At 39.9% G+C, this 24,060-nt stretch overlaps 1 long non-coding RNA gene across 1 annotated transcript in view; it reads left to right on the top strand.

The window, feature by feature from the left end:
* The first annotated feature begins 358 nt into the window (after window positions 1-358).
* The window catches only part of LOC111745282, a 42,238-nt gene continuing 18,536 nt past the window's right edge, over window positions 359-24,060 (top strand). Inside the window, exon 1 of the long non-coding RNA XR_002782577.1 lies at window positions 359-617. This is a non-coding gene — a long non-coding RNA (uncharacterized LOC111745282). The remainder of the gene's footprint in view (window positions 618-24,060) is intronic.

The raw sequence follows: 24,060 nt of genomic DNA, 5'->3' as shown, positions 1-24,060 counted from the left end.
CCTGGTCCCAGAGCCTCAGCTACTCCAAGTTCCATAGGGCACTCTGAGTGTTAAGAGGCTCAATAATTCATAGCACACCTGGAATTCATTTGCAGCACATCATTGTGATACAACACGTAGACTGAGAATCTCTGCTTAAGAGAATTCCACCTAGCCCTGGATGAGTACCCTGTGGCCCAGAAAGGGGCATGACTCAACTCGGGTCACACACTAAGTAAACGACAGAGCTGCAACTAGAACCGCTTCTGGTTCCTGGCATCCCAAATATGTAGATCACTCATTTCTTTATTTTTTCCTCCCCCTTATTTCTTCCTCCCACTGACTCATTCACCACAAATCCCTCATGCGCCTAGTCTACTAGTCAAAGACATTGGCTTGCAAAGCACCTACCACAGAAAGGCAGTGTGTTTTAAGCTTTGGCGTACATAAAAATAGAACTTAAAAATAGGTGTATTTGGAAAGAAAGTTGAAGGAGAAAGAAGAGTAGAGATTTACAATAGGAAGCGTGAGGCAATAATTTCATCATACTTCATCTAATTTCTTTGGCTGAGTCCTATGCTGAACATTAGAACTGGGTGACCTGGAAGGAGACATAATGACCTGAAGGCAACAAATATGTAAGAGTTCAAAACAACAGATTCTTTTATCTGATGAAAAATGGAAATGATTTTAGATGTTCGAAGGGGTATGCAGTGGTTTTCAAGTTCTAGTGTGCATGAAAATCTCCTTGGAAGCACGTTTGACTTATCTATGCAAGTGATTCTAAGTCACTTAAAATGCAGATCCATGGATCTGCATTTTAACAAGCACTCTGGGATTATCTGATTGAGAAATGCTGAAATAGAAGTAAGACCTTACAGCTTGATTGTGCTATATAATAGGGACATTTCAAAAAGCTGAGAGGAAAATAAGTTTTTTAATTAAAAAATTTTAATTTCTCTAGGGTAACTCCTATTTAGAATATTCGCATTGTAAATTTTCCTAAAGATTAACAAAATGCCTCTCCACTCTCTTTCTGTTTTTCTCTTCTACTTTTATCTGTTTGAAATTAAGAGGAGTATTTGATGTTTGTTCTTAAATGAATGCAAGGCTTTTTTTTTTTTTAATTTTTCAATTACGATTGACATAAATATTATAGGTGAATGAATAAAGAAGATGTGGTACATACATGTGATGGAATATTACTCAGCCATAAAAACAAATGAAAGCCTGTTATTTGCAACAATGTAGATGGACCTAGAGGATATTACACTAAGTGAAATAAGTCGGACAGAGAAAGGCAAACAATTTTTATAATAACCACATCACAAGTGGAATAGCCAGTCGATAAGCTTCCCTGGTTTTCTGGGTCTTTGGTCCTTTGCTCTGCACCCCAAGTTCAAATATTTACTAAATCTCTCCTTGTTTTGCACAACCTGATTAGACAGACTTGGGCTAGAGTGCCACTCTCTGCTTCCCAGAAAAGGTGAGGCAGATAGTGGAAGAATAGGATAGAGATAGCGACAGCCTTTCTGAATGTAGGGAGTGGGAAGACTTGGAGCATATCTTATCAGTTATGACACAGGCGTGGCCCCGGGAAACCACATGATAGAGTCCATAGTATAGGTCCAGAACCGGGTTCATAAACACTTTCTTACCCTTAGTTAATCGTTTTCTCCTTAAGGTCCTTTTTAAAGAAATCTTAAGTGTTCATGTGTCATATTATGTTAGTAGTCATGTGTGTTGTGTGTGTGTGTGTATGTGAGAGAGAGAAAGAGAGAATTACTATAGTGAAAAGAGAAGATTAGAAGCCCCTGACTAGAGTTGATTTTACTTCCCTCATTTTGAGGGAATGGAGATTTAGAAAGTTAATATGTTGTGTAACTTTAAATAAATTATCCTATTCATCCGAACTCTGAACCTATAAAATAGGGGGCTTGGCGTAGCCAGCCTCATGGTAACAAAATATCATAATTAACTTGGCCCAAATCACACAGTTAAGAAAGGACTTTAATCCAGTTCTTCTTTCTTAGAATTCAATATATGGTCTTCTAAATAATATGTCTTATCAAAGAGGATGAAACTCAGAGCCATTAATTGGAGTCCCACAATCTAGGATAATAAAGTCAAGAAACGCTCTCTGCACTGCTGTCTGTCTGAGAGCCAAATTGTATGGACCAACTTCCTCTGCATGGTCATGTATCAGGGCTGCCCTGAGGATGTCATCTGGCCCTGGCTATTTCCCTGAACCCACAAGCTCAGAGTCTGAGAATCGGGCTACGATGAGAATATCAGAACAGCAGCAGCAGCAGCTTCCCTACAGGATGGTCCTCTTAGCCAAAGCAGAAAGATATCAGCCTGCTGGAATTTTAAGGCATCTGTGTCGGTTAGGACTTAGTTCCAGTCTTTCTGCCTTGCCACTTTGGAAGTGAGGAAATAGTGCTTTCCTTGCAACACCTAACCATCAGATTTAAATCTTGGATGGCATGGCAGAACAAGTCCAGACAGTGAGTGAGACTACCTCATCCTAGTTCCCGATAACTGTGTGACCTTGGGAAGGTCATTTGACTTCTTTGAATCTCCATTTCCAAATGCAGAGATTATTGGTCAAATAATCTCAAAGACAGATGTAATCTCAAACTTCTAAGAATCATGAAGAATTACCTGGGGAGCTTGTTAAAATGCAGATTCTTATGGGTTCTTGTCCCAATGATTCTGATTCAGTCAATTGAAATAGGGCACAGGAATCTGAATTTTTAACAAACACTCTAAGTGATCCTGCTAGAAATAGTCTGTAGACGACATTTTTAGAAATACTGCAGGGCCGAGGGCCCCTCCAGCTCACGCTGTATAGATTGTCCATCTCCCTATATAGCTAACCAATCACTGAGTGCCAGTGACTATTCAGGCAGAGTATTTGCTGCATCCTCCCTGTCCTTCTAATCCCACACAACACCAGTTTTATGTCAGGATGATGACCATAACTTCTGTTTTGAATTCCTGCCCTCATGCTCTTATTCTGCTCTTTATGCTTTCCCATTATGGTCTGCTTATATTCCTAACATCTTCTCATTAACACCATGCAATGGCTGATAGTTATCTTTAGGATGAAATGCAAACTCCTTAATCTAGCAATTATCTACAAATCCTTATCTTCCATGTGTCCCCCGAAAGAACTTTCTGCACAAAGAGAATTTGACCACTTGAGAAATCTCCTGAATGGGTGTTGTGTGTTCTCACCATCATGCCCTTTGCTCATATCTTGTTTTCTTCCTGATACTTTGCCCTCGACCCTTCTGTACCCACTGTCTAAATTCTATTTATTTTTTGAAGCCCAGCTTTAAAGTTCACCTCTTTTATAGTGTCTTTTCTGACCACGCCTCTTGACCATGAACTCTCTCTTCTTCATTCCTGTAGCTCTAGTCCAGCACCATGAAACACCATTCTAACTTTTCTGCCTACATTGTGTACTTTTTTCAGTACCCTCACTCGCTTTGAGCACAGTAGTGTCTCTTAGTGGTTATGCATTTCTGTATCTTTCATGAGGCTTTGCAAAGACAGCGTAGGCATTCAATGAAGATTTACTGAACAGTCTTCTCACAGAAGACCTTTACTGGTTAAACAACAAAACTAGTATGTACTTGAATGAGCTAATTAACTTCTACCATTTTTCTGTTTGCAAAATAGAAGAACCCAAACAGGATACTCCTCATCTCAGGATATTACAAGAAATCATTTTTGAAAATGAATAATTGTTGACTAAGAAACAAAATTCATAGCTGCACCTGCTTATTTAGATTAAGAACGATTCCTTTAAGTAATAACATGAGCTTTCTTCCCTCTGTGAAGGATTTCCTGACGTCCTCAGACACACTTATCGTTGTTGATAATAATGACATTTATTGAGCAATACAAGGAATCAGACATTCTTAAGTACTTCATATACATTATTTTATATAATTATTACACCCATGAAGTATAACGGATGTTAATATATTATAATAGCAATAGTAGTTGAAACTTACTGTGCATATATTATTAGGCATTTTACATACATTCCTCTTTCTTCCCTGCAAAAGCCACATAACTAATACTAGTATCCCCATTTCACACAGGTGGATACAAGGGTCAAGATAGGTTAGTTTCTTAAAGCCATACATCTAAGGTGTTAAGCTCTATACTAGATTAGATTAGAGGTCCCTACTACTTCCATGACTTCTATTATCATGGCACTCTTCTTATTTTATTGTTATTACATATTTAATGGATGCCTTTTCTGCTAAGTCTCATGAGCATACAGGAGGCCTATTTGTCTTGTTTACTATTGTATCCCCAGCATCTGTGATATTTATTCATTCAGTTAACAGATATTCGATTTTCACTATGCATCTAGTCCATTCAAACATTTATTCAACAATAGTGCATTGAATTTATGTAATGTGCCAGTCACTGTCACTAGGTACTGAGGATACCATGGAAACAAAACATGCAAAGCCCTGCCTCATGGAACTTACATTCTGCCTGAGGGAGACAGTCAAGAAATAAACTGGCATATAAAGTAACTCAAAGCGATAAATGCTATGAGAAAAAAATAAAATAAAGTAGTAGATAAAGAATAACAAGGAAGGCTTCTTTGTAGAGATGGCATTTGATACACCAGAATAAAGGAGAGAATGTCCCTATGAAGACGTGGATAACTATGCTCTGGGTGGTGGGACTGGCAAATGCAAAGGCCCTGAGGTGGGAATTGACTTGGCCTGTTCCAGGAACAACAAGACCAGTATGGCTAGAGCACAATGAATAAAGGGGAAAGAACTTGGAGATGAGTCCAGAGAGATAGTCAGGGCCAGATTATACACAGCCTTGAAGCCACTCCCTTATACAAAATGTAGGTTTTATTCAATACAAGAGCAGCATTAGAGGGTTTCGAGCAGGGGAGTACCATGGTCTGATTTAGATTTGACTAGATTATTGCAGAGGCCGTGTGGAGATTAGCCTGAGAGTAGGACAAGATTCTAAATACAGAGGTCATGTGTGCTATTTTAGCAGTAGAACAGGAGAGAGAGAATTTGGACTGATAGTATTGGGGATAGAAAGAAGTGGCTGGATTTGGGGGCCTATTTCGAAAGTGCAACAGGAAGGTTTCCTAATGTATTCAGTGGGGAGGCAGGGAAAGAAACTGACTTTACTAACTAGGTAAATAAAGATATTTCCTGATATTCAAAAACATGAGAAGAAGCTTGGGAGGCAAAACCCATACTTTCTGGTACTTTGGATATGGACACTTTGAGGGGCTTTCTCGACATCTGGTTGTATGACCTTGGGCGATGTCCTTTCTGAACTTCAAGACAGGAAGAGAAAGGAATCTCATTGAAGGGAAGAGAGAGAGAGTGATAAAAGGATGGGGCCACTGAGAAAAAAGGAATAGAAAGAGGAGTGCCAGACAGAGCAAAAAACATAAAAGGGAGAGGCCGGCAGGAAAATGGGGAAGAAGAGAATACGAGCCTACGATTTGAGCCTACGATTTCTGGCTAGGACTCTAATCTTCCATTCTTAAGCACTTGTGTCTTTATTTGTGTCATTTGTATACTATCACCCTCTGTGTATTAAGTGCTTTCTTTGGTTCTGGTGATCACATTTTCTAGAATGACTCATGGAGCTCACTTTATAAGCCCTCTTGGGTGCAATTTATTTCCATTTGGTATCAGGAATAGCTATCTTTGTTTGAGAAATTTAAAATACATTCTGAGAAATCTAGGAATCCCATAACTAACAAGCTTCTTTTGTATGTCAATGCTGGGAAGCTTAGATCCTTGTGAGTGGCCTTTTTTTCATGATCCTCATTCTAACTTCATTTTATGCCCTAGTCATGTTTGTCCTTTTTATTTATATGTAATTCTTGTTTAAATTTCTCTGCTATCTTTAAATATCCTTGACAGCTACATCAAATGCTATATAGAGCAAAGCAAGAAATAACAAACAAAGGCAACATCTGAAAGAGCCTTCATTTTTGATCATCGGTTCCATTGCCCTTATAAACTCACTTGTCAGACATGTGTCTCAGCTTCTGGTAGAGCAATTATGTTACTCAGGTCCATCAAGGGACTTTCCTCCAAGTTTATGGTCTGTCTTCCTTTTCTCAGGGGATGGAATAAGTGAGCTCACTTCTCCTTCCTCCAGTTACTCTACAAATGAGGAGTAGGGTTAGCTTAACTACTTACAGGCACACTTATCATCACCTCTTTGGTCAAATCTAGACTAGTTCAACTCCATTTGACAAAACAAAACAAAACAAAACAAACAAACAACAACAACAAAACAAGACAATGCAGTTAATTTCTTGCTTTGGCTTGTAACAAGGATCTCAGCTTGACAGTCTAAGTTGTATTTGTCCTAGGATACAGTTCCAAGCACATATGGAGGACAGGTGGTTCAGACCTCCATGGGCCTGTCCTCATGAAGGGATTACTGTCCGAGTCAGTTCACATCTGGAATGGAGAGATCATTGCACTCCAGAAGCGAAGTCATATCATGGAGTCTTTTGCATTGGTCATGACAGAGACATCACTACTACAAGCTTGAATGGGAAAAGAGGAAAATGATAGCCAAGAGCCTACATGAGATGGCTCACTTCCTGGAGACTCCCAGAATGAGCCAGGGAGGCGTTTCAGGGGGGCTGGAATTTGCAACAGCAGATGTGGGAAGAGCCAGGGAAATATTTTTTGATACTGAGTTACTGAGCACTACACTGGTTTAGACTAGAGAAATTAGAGTTAGAGTCTATTTTTAGAAAGAGTTGAACTACTAATGACATAGAGAATATTTATTTAAATCAACTTCTGTTAGCTGGGAATGCCTAAGGTGTATCCTGGAGAATGGAGACGTACTTTCAGTCATTGATCAGCCATTTGCAAACGTTTATTAAGAATTGATTACAGGCTTTCACCGTGCTAGGGCAGATCTACTTATAGAAAAAAAAAGTCATTGCCATGGAAACTACAGATCGCTACAGTCCCCTCTGGACCTAAAAAAAGCTGAAAGCCTTCTGACCAAATTATTGTCTCTAGCCCAAAAACCTAGGAGCTTCAAGACTGTTCTTAATACTAGACTTCTGGTTTTGTGCATAACTGTTCTATTCTAGTTTTAAAATGTGCTATGAAGTCAGGCCCCATCTGATGGAGAGAAAGATAATGACTCTAGCAGGTGACAAACCCCTCAAGGTCTGTGTGCCGCCTTTTGGGGGTGTGCAAATCCACCCTTGTCTTTGCATTTGCCTTAACCTGGCTTACTTTGCAGAAAGAGCAAGGGAGTAAGGGCAGAGGGCATCTGATATATCATATGGGTGTGTTGATCATATAATACTTTTCCGTTTGTTTTGCACTAATGATTTAAACAAGCCCAGAATCCCAAAGACGGATGGCACAGACCAAGGACAACTGGTTTACTTTGTACTTAGAGCACCTGCCCTCTCAAATTTCAGCTGTGCTACTTAATGATTCTTTGACATTAGGCAAATCTCTCAAGCCCTCAGAGCCTCAGATGCCTTCTATGTTAAATGGGGATATCAGTTACTAGATCACAGAGTTATCTGACGAACAAATGAGAAACTGCCTATGAAAAGGTTTTTTTTTTTTTTTTCCAAATACTGAGAATTAATGGTACTTTTATTTAGTTTCATAGAAAGAGGTTAGCCCCCAGTTCAGGGCTATGTTGCATTTATTCAGTGTTGTGTGCTCAGATTCTGGCACTGTGCCTGGTTTACTGTAGGAGTTTAGTAAATATTTATTGTTGAAGAAATGAGAACGGGTTGTAATCATTTTGCCTGTAATCTCATTGATATTTGATTCTAAGAATCAGAAGAAACATGTGGAGGTCATGCGGTCCATGCCTCTGCTTCTGGGCATAGAGGAGAAGCAGTTTGGTATAGAATGAAAGCTATTTTAAGGATATGAGAGTCTGTAGATCTTCTAGTTTATCAATAGGGGCTTGGGATAGAGGCTACAACAGGACATAAAACAGCAAATTCGGCCTACCTTTAGCTAAAGCAGGCTGTTTTCTGCATAGACACCATAAAGTCTATCTTCTAAAATAATTCCACCATCCTTATCTTCCTTTTGGTTTATGGGGTAATATCTCTAGAGGACTCCTATTAAAAATGCAAATGTGTTCTCAGAGAATGGTAGCTTACGAAATCATTAATACACAGAGATGACTGAAAAGGAAACTTTTTAACCAGGGAGGAAGGATTGAGAGTAGAGTAGATTTGGCATTATTTCTCCGGGAGCAATGAATAAACTGGTGTGTCTCTGTGCATTCCAGACATCACAATGGCATTGGGGAGATGAGGACTCAGAGTGTGTGAGATAGACATCAAAGGCAGATGTGGCAAACCCTGCCATTTTGGCCAATTTTTAAGAAAATTAAATGTTCCAAAGTGTGATTATCTTAATTTTCTCATGTAACTCTCATGGCAACTGCATGAGTTAGTCAAAGAAGATCGTGATCATCACCCTACAGTTTCAAGTGAGGAAACTGAAGCCCAGATCAGTCAAGTGGTCTAACGTCACTCAGATATTATGTATCAACAGTGGTACTAGAGTTGATTCCTTTTGATTCCTAATTGAGTATTCTTTTTATTAAATTCTCTGACTTGAACAATCTGCCAACAAAACAATCACAATAAAATAAACACTAGCAGCCCTCCTTTATGATGCTATTACTGTGTAGCAGGCATTGTGTTAAGTAACTGAAAAAATATTTTGTCATTTGTTAATTATCACATGCATTTTACAGATGTGGGAAATGGGTCATGGAGGGATCAATAATACACCCACACTCCTGCAGCTAGCGAGAGGTGGAGTGTGGATACCAGATCTGTCTGCGGTCAAAGTCTGGAAGTGCTTAGAACACTTGTACTAAAGGATCTCTGAGTTGGAAAGATCTTCAAGGTAGTTTGGCATAATCCTCAATATAAATCCTCCTCTGATGTTCCCCTAAATGGTTCTCTAGGTGTTTGGCCTAGAAAAGTCAATCTCCCAATTTCCCAGCACAGCCTGTTGCATTTTAGGACAGTTCTCATGGTTATATCACCGAAGGAAGAGATTTTTATCCTTTCACGGTCAGACCCAAGAACATTTTCACAGGAAACACTTTGACAGCCTCACTTGAGGCTGATCTAAGCCTCTCGAAGTCTGAGAGTTGGCTGCTACCCCTTTTAGAGAAAAAGACAGGGGATGACATATGAGTTGTAGCTCTCAGAGCACTTGGAGAAGATCATTTTTAAAAAAAAAGGGTAAAGGAGGGAAGGAAAAGTGAATAAAACGGTGGCATGCTGTGTGCTTCTTTACGTATCTCCACTTTAACCACCAACCACCAGAAAAACAACAATAACAAAAATTTCTGCAAAGTCTATCAAACTCTAAAACATTTATTTGAAAGTTTAGGAAAATCTTGAAAGGGGTAGCCTGGAGATATTCCCAAAAGAACAGAGATCGAGTTTGTATTCAGAGAAGCTGTCCATATGCATATAATGCTCAGAGAACTGGCAAAGGACTCTGGGAGTAAGGCTCTCTTAGATGGTATATATAATTAGATCTCATAGTCTAGGGAGGCCTCAGTTGATGCTTGAGTTACAGTTAGAAGACTGTCTCTAGATTATTGCACTCATGTTTGTTCTTTTAGTTGTATTGTTTCAAGTAGATAAGAGGATAATTAGTCCAGTAAGCTTTTGACATGCAAATGATATACTTTTTGAGAATTTCTCAAGTCTTCATCTTCAGTAATATGATCTCCTATACAGTAATCTATAAAATGAGGATGATAATATGTCCTCAACAGGGCTCTTTGTCAGGAGTAAGTGGAATTATGTACTAAAAGGAGATGAAACCCCATAGAGAATCTGATGCCAGGCAGTCACCTAAGCCCATCCATTTGCTTAATGACTTGCTTTTCAGAGTGTGATCCAAATTTGTGCCTCACCCAAATTTAAAAATGGTGGCGCAATATAACCTTTAGAGAGTAACTTGAAAATAACTAAAATAACTAAATATAAAAATTTCAAGTGCTAATATTCACCCATGTCAAGCAATGTATTCAAAGAATTCTTCCATTTTCTTGGTTCTTTGCATGTCTGCCATCAGTTTCACACTGAAAAAGACGAATGATTCAGAATAATAGTGCCATCTTTTTCTATTGGCTTTTTCTTCCAGCTAACAATGATCTCATCTATGAGACCTAATTCTCCCTTCTACTTATTAATATCCATGAGCAGGTGGTAAATATCTATTAGATCCCCACTCCTTGCCTCTTATGTCATCAGCAGAGCTAGGAGGAGATGCTGTCTCACTGTGGCTAGAGTCATGTTGAGGACAGCGGGAAAGGCTAGGGGTAGAAATCAAAGCTTGGCTGGAAGCCAGGTTTGTGAGCTAAGATCATCTTGTTTTTGACTCCCGGGGGACTTGTAAAAGGCACTTGTTTGATTAGAGAGCATGAATCTTAACAGTTGAGAGAATGAGTAAGATCGTTATCACAAATAATTTTGAGAATCACAGGATGGTCACAAACATATTGTAAGCATCCATGGGAGAGCCGGAACTCGGAGTCTGCACGTTTATACCATCTACGTGAGCTCCTCACATGAGATGATTGACTCTCCTTGGAAATTGACCAGTTCAGGTCCCCCAGCCCTCTGAAGATAGATAAGACAGGGGAAGCGATGACAAGAAGGGAGAGGCTGAGAAATTGCATTCCCAGGATGATCAGAGGGGATCAGCAGAATGACTTGGGAATGTTATTTGTTGCAGGAAAGACATGGCATTATCTCAGAACCATCTGGTGGCAGCGGGAACGAGAAGGGGGAAGAGACTCTGAGCAGTGGTCACGTAGCCTTGTCTTACTGTTTGCAAACGCCCACGATCAAGCTATTTCCTGACAAAAGTGGGTCAGCTAATTCCCTAGGCTCAGGATAGAATGGAACTTCAGGGAATAAGAGGATTTGCAGAGGCCATAGGATTCCTCTAGCAAGACAACTTAGAGAAACTTAATGAAGCTTCCTATAACATGGGCAAAGTCTCCAGGTGGGCCGACTCTCTAGGAAACTCAGTGTAAGGTGGCATGTGTAGTCCCCAGGTTTCAATCTGGCCTCCCTATGACTTTTGTTTAGCCCACATTAGTGATTACAGAACAGTTGGATTCATTCCCAACTTTAAAATATCAAGGTATTTCATATAAAATGTAGAATTCTGGCTCCTTGTAAAGAATGAGAAATGTGGCAGCTCTGGGTCCACATTCTCACATAGCAACATTTGCCTAGAGTTGAGTAGCAGCTGTCCCTAAAGTGAGGAAGTAACTCTTCACTCCTCCATATTCTCTGCCCATCCACCTCACTCAAAGCCCCGGCAAGCATTTGTATTTATGACTCCTGTTTTAGAATGCAGCATCAGTGAAAGCAAGGACTGTGAGAATGTGTCCTGAGTGGAGCTTTGTGTCCAGCCCATGTCTGCATTGTGCTGCACGGCGCACAGGCATTTAATAAACATTTATTTAATAACAGTGAATGAATATAGTTCTGTCAAAACAAAGTAGATCTGAATTTAAATTCAGGCCGTGTGATCTTGGCTGAGTGATTGAACTTTCAAAGCCTCTCTTTTCCTTATTTATAAATTAGGGATAAAAATATTGACCTCATAGGGCAATCTGAGAGAATGAATGTGAAATGCTTAGCATGATGCTGGCACATGGTGAGCACCTGATGGAAATTTGCTGAACGCTGAAACAATGTTCAGTCACAGGATTATGATCCATGGGCCCCCTATGTTGGTTAAAGTAGAAATTCATTTCATTAAGCAAGCCCAGGAATTGTAATGGGCCGGAAAGGAATTGCAAATGATGACCAAAATAGTAATTCTCATGAGCGCGAGGGCTTCCTGGGCACAGAAAGAGAACCTCTTCTTCAGTTTTATTGTTAATGATTGGGACAAGAACATGATTTATTTGCAGGAATATAGGGAGAAAGCTGCTGAGATTGTTATGGGGATGGAGGTGGGGTTACAAGTACAGGCTTTGGAGACAAACATGTGTAATGTGTGCCAGGCACTTTGCTAGGCTACTAAATACATTTGAGACTTCAGTCTTTTCTGTAAGAAAGTGCAGGTAATAGTACTCACTCTATGAACTTTGATTTGATTAGTTAATATACAAATCCATAAAACATGCTTAACACACTGGCTAGCACAGAGGAGATGCTCAGCAAATGATCTATCTATTGGTTTGAGAGGAAAACACAGCTTTGAGGTTTCCTTACCATGGGACCCTTGACCATTCTCCTTCCTTCTCTAGGACTCCATTTACTGTAGTGTGAGAGTTAGCTTGTGTAGTGGATGCTGTGAAGTACCACCCAACCACCCTCCCCTCCTTCCCACCCTTCAGAACAAAAGTGTTCAGTACTTGGGCTGGGAGTGTTTGCATTTGATGGCCTATGGCTGAGCTCCTCTTGAGCTCAGCCAAAGTTAACTGCCTTGTCCAAGGTGACACACACCCCCTTCCCAGAGGCAGGCTCCTTCAGAGGTCCAAAATGCAGAGGCTAATTTGATTTAAGGCATCTCTGAAGGGCCATCTCAGCTTCATGGGATCAGCTGAATCCTATGTTTTATTATAATTTAACTTTTCACCCTGCCTAGCTAGTCTCATTTCCTTCACTTCCTTGTAGGTGAGTCCAGAGAGCACTCTCCAAGAAATACCTGAGTACAAATCTCCTTTGAATCTGTTTCCAGGGAACCTGAACAATGGCAGTTTCGGTGATTCAGCTTCAGTGTCTCTGAGTTCAAAATATTTTAGCTTGCTGTTTTGGGATTAAATTACAAGGAATTGATATGTATTACAGAGGAAGATTGAGATGATCTTTTTATGAAACAATGTAGACTCTAGAGAATTCTCTAATAAGATTCTTAAACAATGTGGGATTTAGGCAAATATTTTCTGGAAGGACACGATGATTCAACTAAGTGCCTGACCTCATCTCGTGCAGCTGGTGCAGGATTTTGGAACTTGAGGCACTCATAGTACAGCTCTATTAGACATGCCTTTCAAACACTTACATAGAAACGTGGAAGGAATATCCTGTCTCAAGCCTGGGGAATTGATTAAGGTTTCTTCCCCAAAATGTTGCAGGAGGGTTCTGCTGAGACTGCATCTTCTTGCCAGCAGGAAAGATGTCGTTTTCATTCCAGAAAGAGGAAATTGTGAAAAGCAGCTGGGAAGGGGAGAGCCAGTACAGTCCAGCAGCAATGCCTCTTGCTGACAGTTTTCTCTCTAAAATTGGGCATTCCTGTGCTAGAAATGGTGAGGGAAGCCTGCCTTTTCCAGCAGAGAAATAGGCATCTTGACAAAAGCAGGACCCCCAGATGTTGCTTCACCTCCCAAAAAGTGAAAGTCTGCTCAACCCTCCAGAGTGGGGGTTGGGCCCCTCCAAGAACAGTGAGCAAATGGAGCACAGCTGCAGCTGATATTTGTACACCGTGTCCCTGGGGACCCAACGTTCAAAGTCATATGAATCTTCTGTCCGATTCAGAAGCAAAGGTGTGAGCCAAGAAGCTAAATTTGTCCTTCACAAAGACGTGCGTGACAGGGAAAGCACCCTGGCTAGAGTCGTAGGAGACCAAGGTATGAGAATGGTTTTAGGGTTTGAGCAAATGAGGGGAGGAGAAGGAGGCCCTGCCTTCAGGACTGGGTGCAGAATACCTGCTAGAGATTTATGAGGCTTCAAAAGAAGTTAAAAACATGTCTCAAAGTCAGAACACCAATTCTTTTTTGGGCAAGTTCTTCAATTTCTTTGACTGTGTATTTCCCCGTCTGTCAAACAGGAAATGGTGGTAAGAGTCCTGGCTTCACAGATTGCTGTGAGGCCTAACTAAGGTCACAGATCTAGAGCATTTAGCTCAGGCCACGGCCCGCAGCATGCAGCCCCTAAGTCAAGGGTCCCCAACATCTGGGCCGCAGACTGGTACCGGTCTGTGGCCTGCTAGAAACTGGGCCACACAGCAGGAGGTGAGTGGCGGGCAAGCCAGTGAAGCTTCATCTGTATTTGCAGCCGCTCCCTAGAGCTAACATCACCTCCTCAGCTCCACCTCAGATCATCAGGCATTAGATTCTCACAGGGACACCAGTCCCTGGTGCCAAAAAGATTGGGGATCGCTGCCCTAAGTGTTGCTATCTTTATCTTCATTCTCCAAGGTGGCTGGAGCTGAGAGGTGCAAGCTAGAGGAATCTGGGCTCTAGGTACTTTTAAGTCAAGTATCTACCAAGGGTCAATTTAGGAGATCCTGTAACACAGTGACTTGTGTCTGGAATTGCTATTGCATGCTGACCGGGTCATCCTCCAGCATTTAAAATCTGATTACCATCATTAATAGAAAACGATTATTTTTTCTTCCAATATTCCAAACTAGCTTCTACTGGTCTCTCTTGGTTCCTGTGGGCATCTAGTTTAAACCGGCAAAAGGAAGCAATGGAGTTGTTTTTCTCTAATATTGATGCTATTTTATAGCAAACTTTGATTTGTTGAGTACCAACTATGTGCCATCTCATTTAACCCCATGCTTACTAGTGAGTGAGGCAGTTCTAGCACATGGAATGAAAGTCTCATGGAAAAGGGATGCCGGAAGAGAAGAATAACGGGGTAGAAGCAATGTGGTAGCAAATAAAACTTGTTCATGAGTATGTGCTGGAACCCACTTGAGGACTCCCAATTATTAGAGTGCATTCTCTGGAACCTAGAATTTCTTCATTAGCAAGCAGAGGCGAAAGCTAGCCACAGTATATGTTAGAGAGTCCTCCTGAACTATCTCTTTGTCAAAGATTTTGTGTTTTGCTATAAAACACCTTTAATATCCTTCTCCACATCTCTGGGCTAGGATTTTATTATGCCAAGAAACACAAACTTCAACTCCTACCACTTAAAACTCTCCTTGACATAGGAGCTCACCTCTTTAATTAAATGTTTTAGTCCAGGTATGGGGCTGTGAGGGGCAGGAAAACTGCGCCTTAGAGCAGTCTCAGGATTACCGAGAGAATTTCAGTGTTGATTGTGAGAATCCAGAATGACCTCTTTGTGAGCATTTCTCAGAAGCTTCCTTGGGGGTGGGGCTTCCTAAGCAGAGCCAGAACTCCCTATTAACTCATTCCATTTCTGTGGGATAACCCAGGATAGTACCAGATTTCTCTTGCTCTGGAGGGGGCCTTAACCACAGTACTTGCCTACCTGTCTGCCTGCCTGTGTTTCCTTTTTCCCTCTCTGCCTTTTTTTTTTTTTTCCCTTCCATAATTTTGTTTTTTTTTTGAACAAACTTGCTTCTGAGTCCTGGCTTTACCACTCTCTATGTGTAATCTTCGGCAAGTTAACCTCTCAGAGCCTCGGTTTCTCTTGCTAAAATGTGCAAAGTGATTTCTAGCCCTAATCATGTTTAACAGTAATACCCAGACCAGTAAATAAGAGCTGGAGCGTTGAATTTAGTCCACACTGGGTTTAAATCTCATTTGCCACATACTTTATGACCTGGGGCTAGGAAGGCACTCTTTCCTTGGGGCTTTTTCTAACATAGAGGTAATATCAGCCTCCTAAGGTAAGAGGATTGGATATAACTGTACGGAACACTTATTTTTGTGCCTGATTCTGCTTTAAGCTCTATGTGTTGACTCATTTAATTTGCATAGTATCTTTGTGAGAAGACATTTTATTTTGTTAATGTCTGCTCATTTTTCTGGCTTGTTGAGGGTTTTTGTTTGCTTATTTTAAACTTAATTCTACTACTTCCTATTTTTGACTTATCTACAATTATAACGCAGGTGGCTTCTCTATCTTTATTCGATAAGTTCTTTAAAAATATATTGTAAAGGCTATGGTTAAGAATACAACACTAAGAAAATAGAGCTAAACTTTTGTACATTAGAACAATAGTGAGTTTCTGAAATATACAAATGGCTGACATTCATACCAGACAAATGAAATCTGAATCTCTCAGGGTGGGACCAGATATTGATGGGTTTTAAAAGTTCCCTTGCTTATTCTCACAGTTGACCAGGACAGACTGGGAACCACAGCCCTATATCATGAATCTAGGGATACTTTTCTAGACTAATAAGCCATGAATAGATGTGGGTAAGGTGGTTATCAACTATGACTCTGTCTTATCATTGCACCCATATTTCTGCAATTAACCTAGTTGTAAAATTTTCCTCTATAATCAGAACACATTATTTTGTTCCTGATCAAGCATGTTCCTGATCAAGCTACTCCAGTAATCTTATCAGACAAAGGCTGGCTCCTCGTGACAACTACTTTCACGCCTAAATATTTAGAAATATGCTCTAAAGTTTTGCTCAAATTAATGGCACAGGTTTATTATTTCTAAAATTCAGCTTTTTGAAAATGAGAAAATTTGCTCCTTTCTTCATACTTGTCAAAGATGTAAAAAAATGCTCCCTCATCATGCCTGCTTGCAAACTTTCTCAACTCTGTGGATTATACTTGATATATATTTGGAGGCTCAAGGTTAATTAAGGAACCTTCATGCTTTTCTCCTATTCCTCATGTACTTCAAGTTAAATTCATGTCTTATTTATTCATTCAATAAATGCTTATCAAACATCAATTCTGTGCCTGGCACTGTACCAGAAAAATCGTAGCATATACTAAAAACCTAGAGGTAGCTGGCACTGACAGCTCGTTAAGAGTTCTCTCTAAAGAAATCTTATTCACAAATCCTCTGTTAATCGTAGCATTTCAACCTTTTTACCCTCTCAGTGTATTTGAATCATCCAATGGGTTCCTGATTACATCATTTTTGTAGGCATCCTGGATGGACAGCCTCAAAATTCACTTTAACATCTAATATCTAGTCCATCTTAGTGCCTCAGTTTATATTCTCTTAAGTATATGAGGTGAATGAGCTGATAGCCCATTTATCAAACCTGGTAAATGAATGCAGGACACAAACCTGCCCACTTGGTTGTTTACATAAAAGTTTATTGCGCAGCATTCATACCTGAAGCTAACTTGTATTCTCCAAAACACTGCTCCGTGCCTTGGAAGCCTGATCCAATATAGCCTACGTGCTGGCTGTCAGTTCCCTGAGCTAAGAGTTTATATAGTACACAGAAAACAGGTCAAAATCTGTTGTGAAAAGGTGAAATAACTGTCCTTTCTATTTTTTTCTTCCTGCTAACTCAAGGTAATTCCAACTTTCATTATTCTATAATTACACTCCTGAATTACCTTTCCATACTAAAGAAGTTTATTATTATGAGGTCCAGAATGTGCTTGACTGTTTAACATTCTAATTCCTATAATCCTCACAAACCCCTTGAAGGTGGGTCCTGTTATGTCTATGTTACAGCTTGAGAAGCTGAGATTCTGGATTGTCATAAGTAAACTATGTAAGTTCTGACCAGCAAGTGGTAGAGTTGTGATTCTCAAACCTGGGTCAGTCTGATGCCTGAGCCCCCGAGCTTTATGCAGCCTCAGTTAGAGCAGCCAGCTCCAGCCCGTTCTAGGCCCACATCATTAATGGATAACAATACTTGTTCCCGCTGGATTCAGATACATCCACAGAGTCCTCAGCACGCTAATTACCCTTCAGAGTTGGCAGGCAAGTTGAAGATTGTCATCCCTTCACAATATGATGGGTACTGCTATATAACTATATGCTAAACGGATTACTCAAATTTTTATACCATCTATGAAAAACCTCAATTCTTTTTAACCAAATCCCTTTCCATTCTCTTAAAGCAAAGATTAATTCTATGTGCTCAAAAATGTTCTGCATACTCTGACCCTTTCTTATCTTTCTACGCTCATCTCGAATCTCTTTTGCTTTCTTTTTATGTCCTCTAGACACAATGAGAACCTTTCAGTTCCTCAAATAGTCTATGTTTCCTTCTCCCTCAGGGCCTTTGCACATGCTGCTCTTTCTCTCTATAATATTTATTCTCTCCTTCCTTATCTGCTTAACTTTCTTCCTTAAGACCTCGGCATGCTGTCTCTTGAGCCCCAGTTAGCTCAAATCAGACCCATCTATTCCTTTTAACACTATAGAACTTTCTTTCATGGAACTTATCATGGTTTGTGAATATGCATTCATTGTGTTACTATTTAATCAATTTGATCACGTCTTCATTTACTTTTATAGCTTCATTGTTCGGCACATAGTAGGCAGACAATCAACAAACAAATAAATACAGACCAATGTCTTCAAATTTCAAATTATAGGAAACTCCCGAATTGCCAACTGCCTTTGCACTTTGAGCATTTAAAGTATTAACCATAAAAAATGTGCAGAGGACCTGTCAGGAAATAATGGATTTATGAAATGAGACAACACCTGCCAGATGGCAACTCCCCTTTCCCTGGCAGGCTCCTAGACACGTGCATGTGTACACATGCTCTCTTGCTGGGCTGCTCTGTTTCCACCCAGAGGCAGTGGACAGAGTAATAAAGGAGAAAGTGGAAGTGCTGGGATCAAGCTGGGATTTGAGTCCCGGCTCTAATACTCCGTAGCTGTGCAACATTTGTCCTGTGGTTTAACTTCTTTATTCCTCAATTTCCTCATTTGTAAAATCCCTCACTGATAGGATTGCTGGAGATATAATAGGAGAATGAATCTGAAGCACACACCCAGCAGAGAGATTGGCTTGTACAAGAATTCTTCTTTCCCTCAGGAGATACTATACCTAGTAAAACAACAGTGCATTTCTTCAATCCAGTTATATGATAGTATGTCATGGTATATGGTTCTAGACATTCCCCCCTCCCCCACATTAACTTATTTTAAACTCATAAGAGCCCTATGAAGCAAATACTGCTGTTGCCAGTCTCATTTTACATATGAAGAAATTGAGGTTCAGAGAGATTAAGTAACTTTCCCAGAGTCACACAGTTACTCATTATTGGGCCAGAATTTAAACCCAAACCATCAATTTATGCTCTTTAGACAACTACATGGCTGGAGAATGAGCAAGGAATCATAGGCAGTGAAAAGATCATTAGATTTGAAAAAAGAAACATCTCGCAGTTTTACTATTTGCTGAATGATCTTGGCAATTCAGTTCTCGGATGGAGACAATACCCTCTGCCTCCAGGGCGAGAGCCAAGTGAGATGACGACTATAAAAATCCCTATACGCAATGGACATTGGACAAAAGTTGGCTTTTTCCTCTCATGACAATCAGGGACAATTTCTCTTTCTTTTGCAAAAGGGTAACCTTGGAGTTTTCTCGCCAATAACCTGGACAGAGTAAATACAACCTTGGCCCTCAATCAGCTCTGGAGTTTCTTGGACAAAAATTGTTGACATTGAGCCCACACAAAGCTGGAAACTCCCAGAGGGATAACTGCACAGGCTCTGACCCAACAAAGATTTCCCCTGAATTCTACAGAGTTTCGACACATCTAGGGCTCTTAGCTCAGCCCAAAGTTCCGGAAACACAGCCCAACACGGGGGGAGGAGAGAGCTCTGTTCCTTTGAATAGGAGGGAGTCTTATTGATTGAGTTTAGCAAGCAGGGCTAAGGCCACACTGCCCCTGCCCTGCAGAACCATCACGAATGTCTCTCTAGGAAATCCTCCACACAGCATCATCCAGAGTGGTGGTTTTCAAGAGGAAAAAAAAAATTTCTGACATTGGCCCTTTGTCAGAGTCTCTTTGGTCTAAAAAGGAGAAGGGCCTGCTCAGGGTGGTCTCAAGATACATGCTGAGCACTCTGGGCCCTAAAGAAGGGATTTGAGTCTCATGGTGCCTTAGTCTCAACCACAAAGGAGAGAAAACATATTGTGTCCCCCTACATTAACCCATTTTAAAGTCGTAAGGGCTCTTTGGAGCAAGGACTGCTGTTACCAGTCTCATTTTACGTATGAGGAAACTGAGGTTCAGAGAGATTATGTAACTTTCCCATAGTCATACAGCTATTCATTATTGGGCCAGAATTTAAACCCAAACTATCGGTTTATGCTCTTTAGACAACTACAAGGCTGAAGAATTTGTAAGGAAAGAGCAAAATAAGAAATTAGGATTGGAACAAAAATCTAAGAGAATGCCAAGCCCAACTCTTTCTGTCATATGGAGCAGCCTCTTTCCAGTATGTCTGAGCCTCAGCTTCCTGCTTCGTATAGTGGAAGGGCTAAGCCATATTAGAGAGTATTTTAGGATGTGTAGTGTGACAAAGCCTTCCCCAGGCCCCTAGCCCACCACCCACCCCACCACAGGTGGTCCTGGCTCTCATCCCTCTGGGTTCTTTGTACCTTGGCAGGCTTCCTCCAGCCCTAGAAACCCCTTGTGGGATGGAAGCACACACAGATTTTTCTGATCAGTGTTTTCCTTCAAATTCCTTTTTTGCTAAGCAGTGGACTCTGGGTGTGGTGTCTCTTCATCAAAAGGGTGCCTGTGACACACAGAGTCCTAAACTCAAGGATGATACATTTGGCTATGCTCTGGCCTGGGTAATTTTGACCAGTAAAACCAGGGCACATTCTGGGTCTGTATGACTGAGGAGAGAGGAGCCCTGTTCCCAAGGCAACAAGTGCCTAGGGGCAGGTGGCACTAAACTTGTGGGGATGTGGCCTGTGGAAGGCAGCACAGGCTGGGGGTGACCTGATGGGTAGTAGAGGCAGAAATTTTAGAGATAAATAGAATTCTTTTCCAGCCTTGAGTTAGCTTAAGATCTTACATGAATGACTTAGCTTCTCTAAGTTACAACTTCTTTGCGAGTGAGAGATCTTAGTGCCCTGGCCTCCTTGTGGGGCCCTGGGAAAGATTATGACAGTAATTAGAGTGAAGCATTAGGCAGAAACTCAGTAAGTAGCTGTTTATGTACCCCTTTCCTCTTCTCTTCTAATATAAATGCCAATAATGGATCTGGGCCCCAGGAAGATGAAAAGAGAAGGAAAAGTTAACAACAACAGTTGTGTTATTCATACTCTATGCCAGGAGTCCCTAACCTTTTTGGTACCAGAGCTGGTGCTCCTATGAGTATCTGTCACCTGACGATCTGAGGTGGAGCTGAGGCGGTGATGCTCACGCTGGGGAGTGGCTGCAAATACAGATGAAGCTTCACTCACTCCTCTGCTGCTCACCTCCTGCCTGCTCTGTGGTCTGGTTCCTAATGGGTCACTGACCAGTACCTGTCCGCGGCCTGGGTGTTGGGGACCCCTGCCCTATGCAATATATCATTTTATCTTCTCTGTAATCTTATGAAGTAGGGACTATTATTATACTCATTTTACACATGAGAAAACTGAGGCTTGGAGAGGATAAGTAACTTGCCCATCACCACAGGAAACAGTGGAGCTGGGAGGAAGGTTTTCATCTCCTAAATTCATCCTCCACCCAAATATGTCTATCCTCCATAAACTGAGCTGACAGCTCTCAGCCAAGCAGCTGTGGACCAGGCCTCCTTTCAGCATATATAGGAGATTTTTCTTATAGATGAAAACTTAGCAAAATTCTGACACTTTCTCTGTTTAGCCACAGCTTCAACCATTTCTTTTGAAACCATAGATCTCCCATCTATGTTTCTGTCTACTCCCACACAGGGGGAAAATATACAACTAGGGCAGGGGGTATGGCCCTGGCAATACAGATGCTCTTACTGAGGACATATGTCTTGGCTGGCCTTGGCCTAAGGCTGGAGTACCATCAGGGCCTGGGCCTTGCTTTGCACATTTTCTACTCTCATTGTCTGCTCCTGCTCTTGACTTCCCACAGTCCTCCTTCATACAGTCTTCAAGACCTTTCACAATCCAGCCACAATGGCTATCATCCTCTGACTATGCTGCTGAACTTTTCATCGTGCACGTCAAAGCTCTGGGCCTTCCCGCACACTGTTCTCTGTTTGACAAGCCTGCCCACTTCTGCCCTCTCCAATGATAAACCCCTTCACGTCCTTGAAGAGCAGGGTCACTATGTGTAGTTGTAGTCTATGGAAATGACACTACCACCTCCACCCACAACACACCTTCTTGGATGAAAGGGAGCTGAGTATTAAGGGAGGAGTGGAGAACCATGGTATATTTGGATGTGGGTTGGGTAGAATTTTCTGATTTCCCTAGTTCTGTCACCTCTCAAACATGTATGGAACCTTCCAGATTCTATGCAAAAGAATTCAGAATCTGCTCAAGAATCTGGGCAGATGAGGGTTGCTTTCTTGGGCAGTAAGACTGAGGTCTTGGTTGTGTCCTCCACTTTCTGATCTTAAGGTATTAAGCAGAACTTGAGATGAGTGGAAAATTGCCATTGGCCTTCTATACCCCCAAGAGTGCCACAGGCTCGTGACTTCTCCCTTTGTATGATTATTTCAGGGATCCCTTGAAATCGTCTGAGGTTTGGAGAGAGACATCTACTGTCTTGCCAATAACACCTGGCTTCTCCAACCACCTAGCTAGTGCTTTTTCAAGTGTTGACAAACTTTGAGCTAGTGATCAAGAATTTTAAACATATTTTTATTATTTTCTTTTTTTGGATTATAAAATAATGCATTCTAATCAGAAAATCTGAATAACATGAAAAGTATAAAACAGAAGCCAATCAAATCTTACTCTTTAGAAAAATTTAATATTAATGTATTAGTGTTAATTATTTTTTTCTTATAGTATACATTTGTGTTTATGTGCTTATTTGTTTTATATATTTATTATACAGTTTTTAATAAACTTAAACCTAAATATACTAGACTATTCAGTTAAATATTATTTAAATATTATTCAAAAATCTTATTTTAATGACCGTAAAATCTCATCTTTTAATTGTTTTCATATTCTTGGACACTGAAAGTGTTTTACATTTTTTGTCAATATGAACAATATTAAAATGGATATCTTATGTATGAAACTAACTTAAATTATTTTCTTAGGCAATTTCACTTAAAAATGAAATAACTAAATTAAAAGATTAGAATTATTTTTAAGCTTTTGCTATATAGTACTTAAATCGCCATCAGAAGAGTTGTATTGATCTATACTTCTGTCAGAAGTGAGTGTGTGAGAATGTTAGTGCTAACATTACTTGAGTCTCAGTATTGGGTTTGATCTTTTAAAATAATTTTGTCAATTTGAGAAATGGTATCTTATTGTTATTTTAATTTGCTTTTCTTTTGTTACTTGTAAGGTTAATATTTTCCTTGTAATAATTGGCCATTTTGATTTCTTTTTTAAATGAACTCTCTATGAATTTCACTCATTTTTCAAGTATTCATTTTTTCTTTTTCTTATTGATTTTTGAGAAAATTTTATTGATTTTGAGATTTAAAATCAACCCTTATTGATCTTTGGGAAGCCTATTCTATAAGGTATTATATCCTTTGCCTTTCATATATGTGGCCTATATTTTCTACATTTATTGTTTTCTTTACTTGTGTTTACGATGAGTTTTAATATACAAAGTTTAAATTTTATTTAAAAAAATTGATCGACCTTTTCCTTTATAGTTTCTTTCTTTGCTTTTATGCTTAGAAAATCTATCTCTACTTGAGATAAGATAGTCTCCTATAACTTATTATAATTCATTTCTACCTTTAACTCTGTAACTAATTTAAATCCAACCCATATATAATATAAAATGGGAATCTATTTATCTAATAATAAATAGCTCCAGGTTTGAACGACATTAATCATTTTTCTTTCAAAAACGACTTGATATGGAGTCTCTATAAGTACATATAAATGACTTATATATAGAAAGTTTAGTTTCCCTACTTTCTGTCACATAGGTGCATTTTCTTATTCTGTAACACCATCCTTTGTCTTAATTATTATAGTTTTATAATAATTTTAATTACCTGAAAGTTTATATTGTCCATAATATTTTCTTTTAAAGTTCTTCATCTATTCTCACTGCTTCTATCTTTCAGATGAATTTTAAAATCAGATCATTAAGTTTCTCCACAAAACTACTATTGATTGTTCTTTTGAAATTAAATTAAGGTGAATTTATATTATTATAATAGTGAGTCTTTCCACCCAAGGATATAAGTTTCCTTTTATGTCCTTAAGTAAAGTCTCCAAGGTTTTTCTTACATTTATTGCCTATGTCTTCTTAAG

Source organism: Pteropus vampyrus, unplaced genomic scaffold (assembly GCF_000151845.1).
Source record: "Pteropus vampyrus isolate Shadow unplaced genomic scaffold, Pvam_2.0 Scaffold151, whole genome shotgun sequence".
Taxonomy (NCBI): Eukaryota; Metazoa; Chordata; class Mammalia; order Chiroptera; family Pteropodidae; genus Pteropus; species Pteropus vampyrus.
This window is presented reverse-complemented; position numbering and strand designations above follow the sequence as displayed.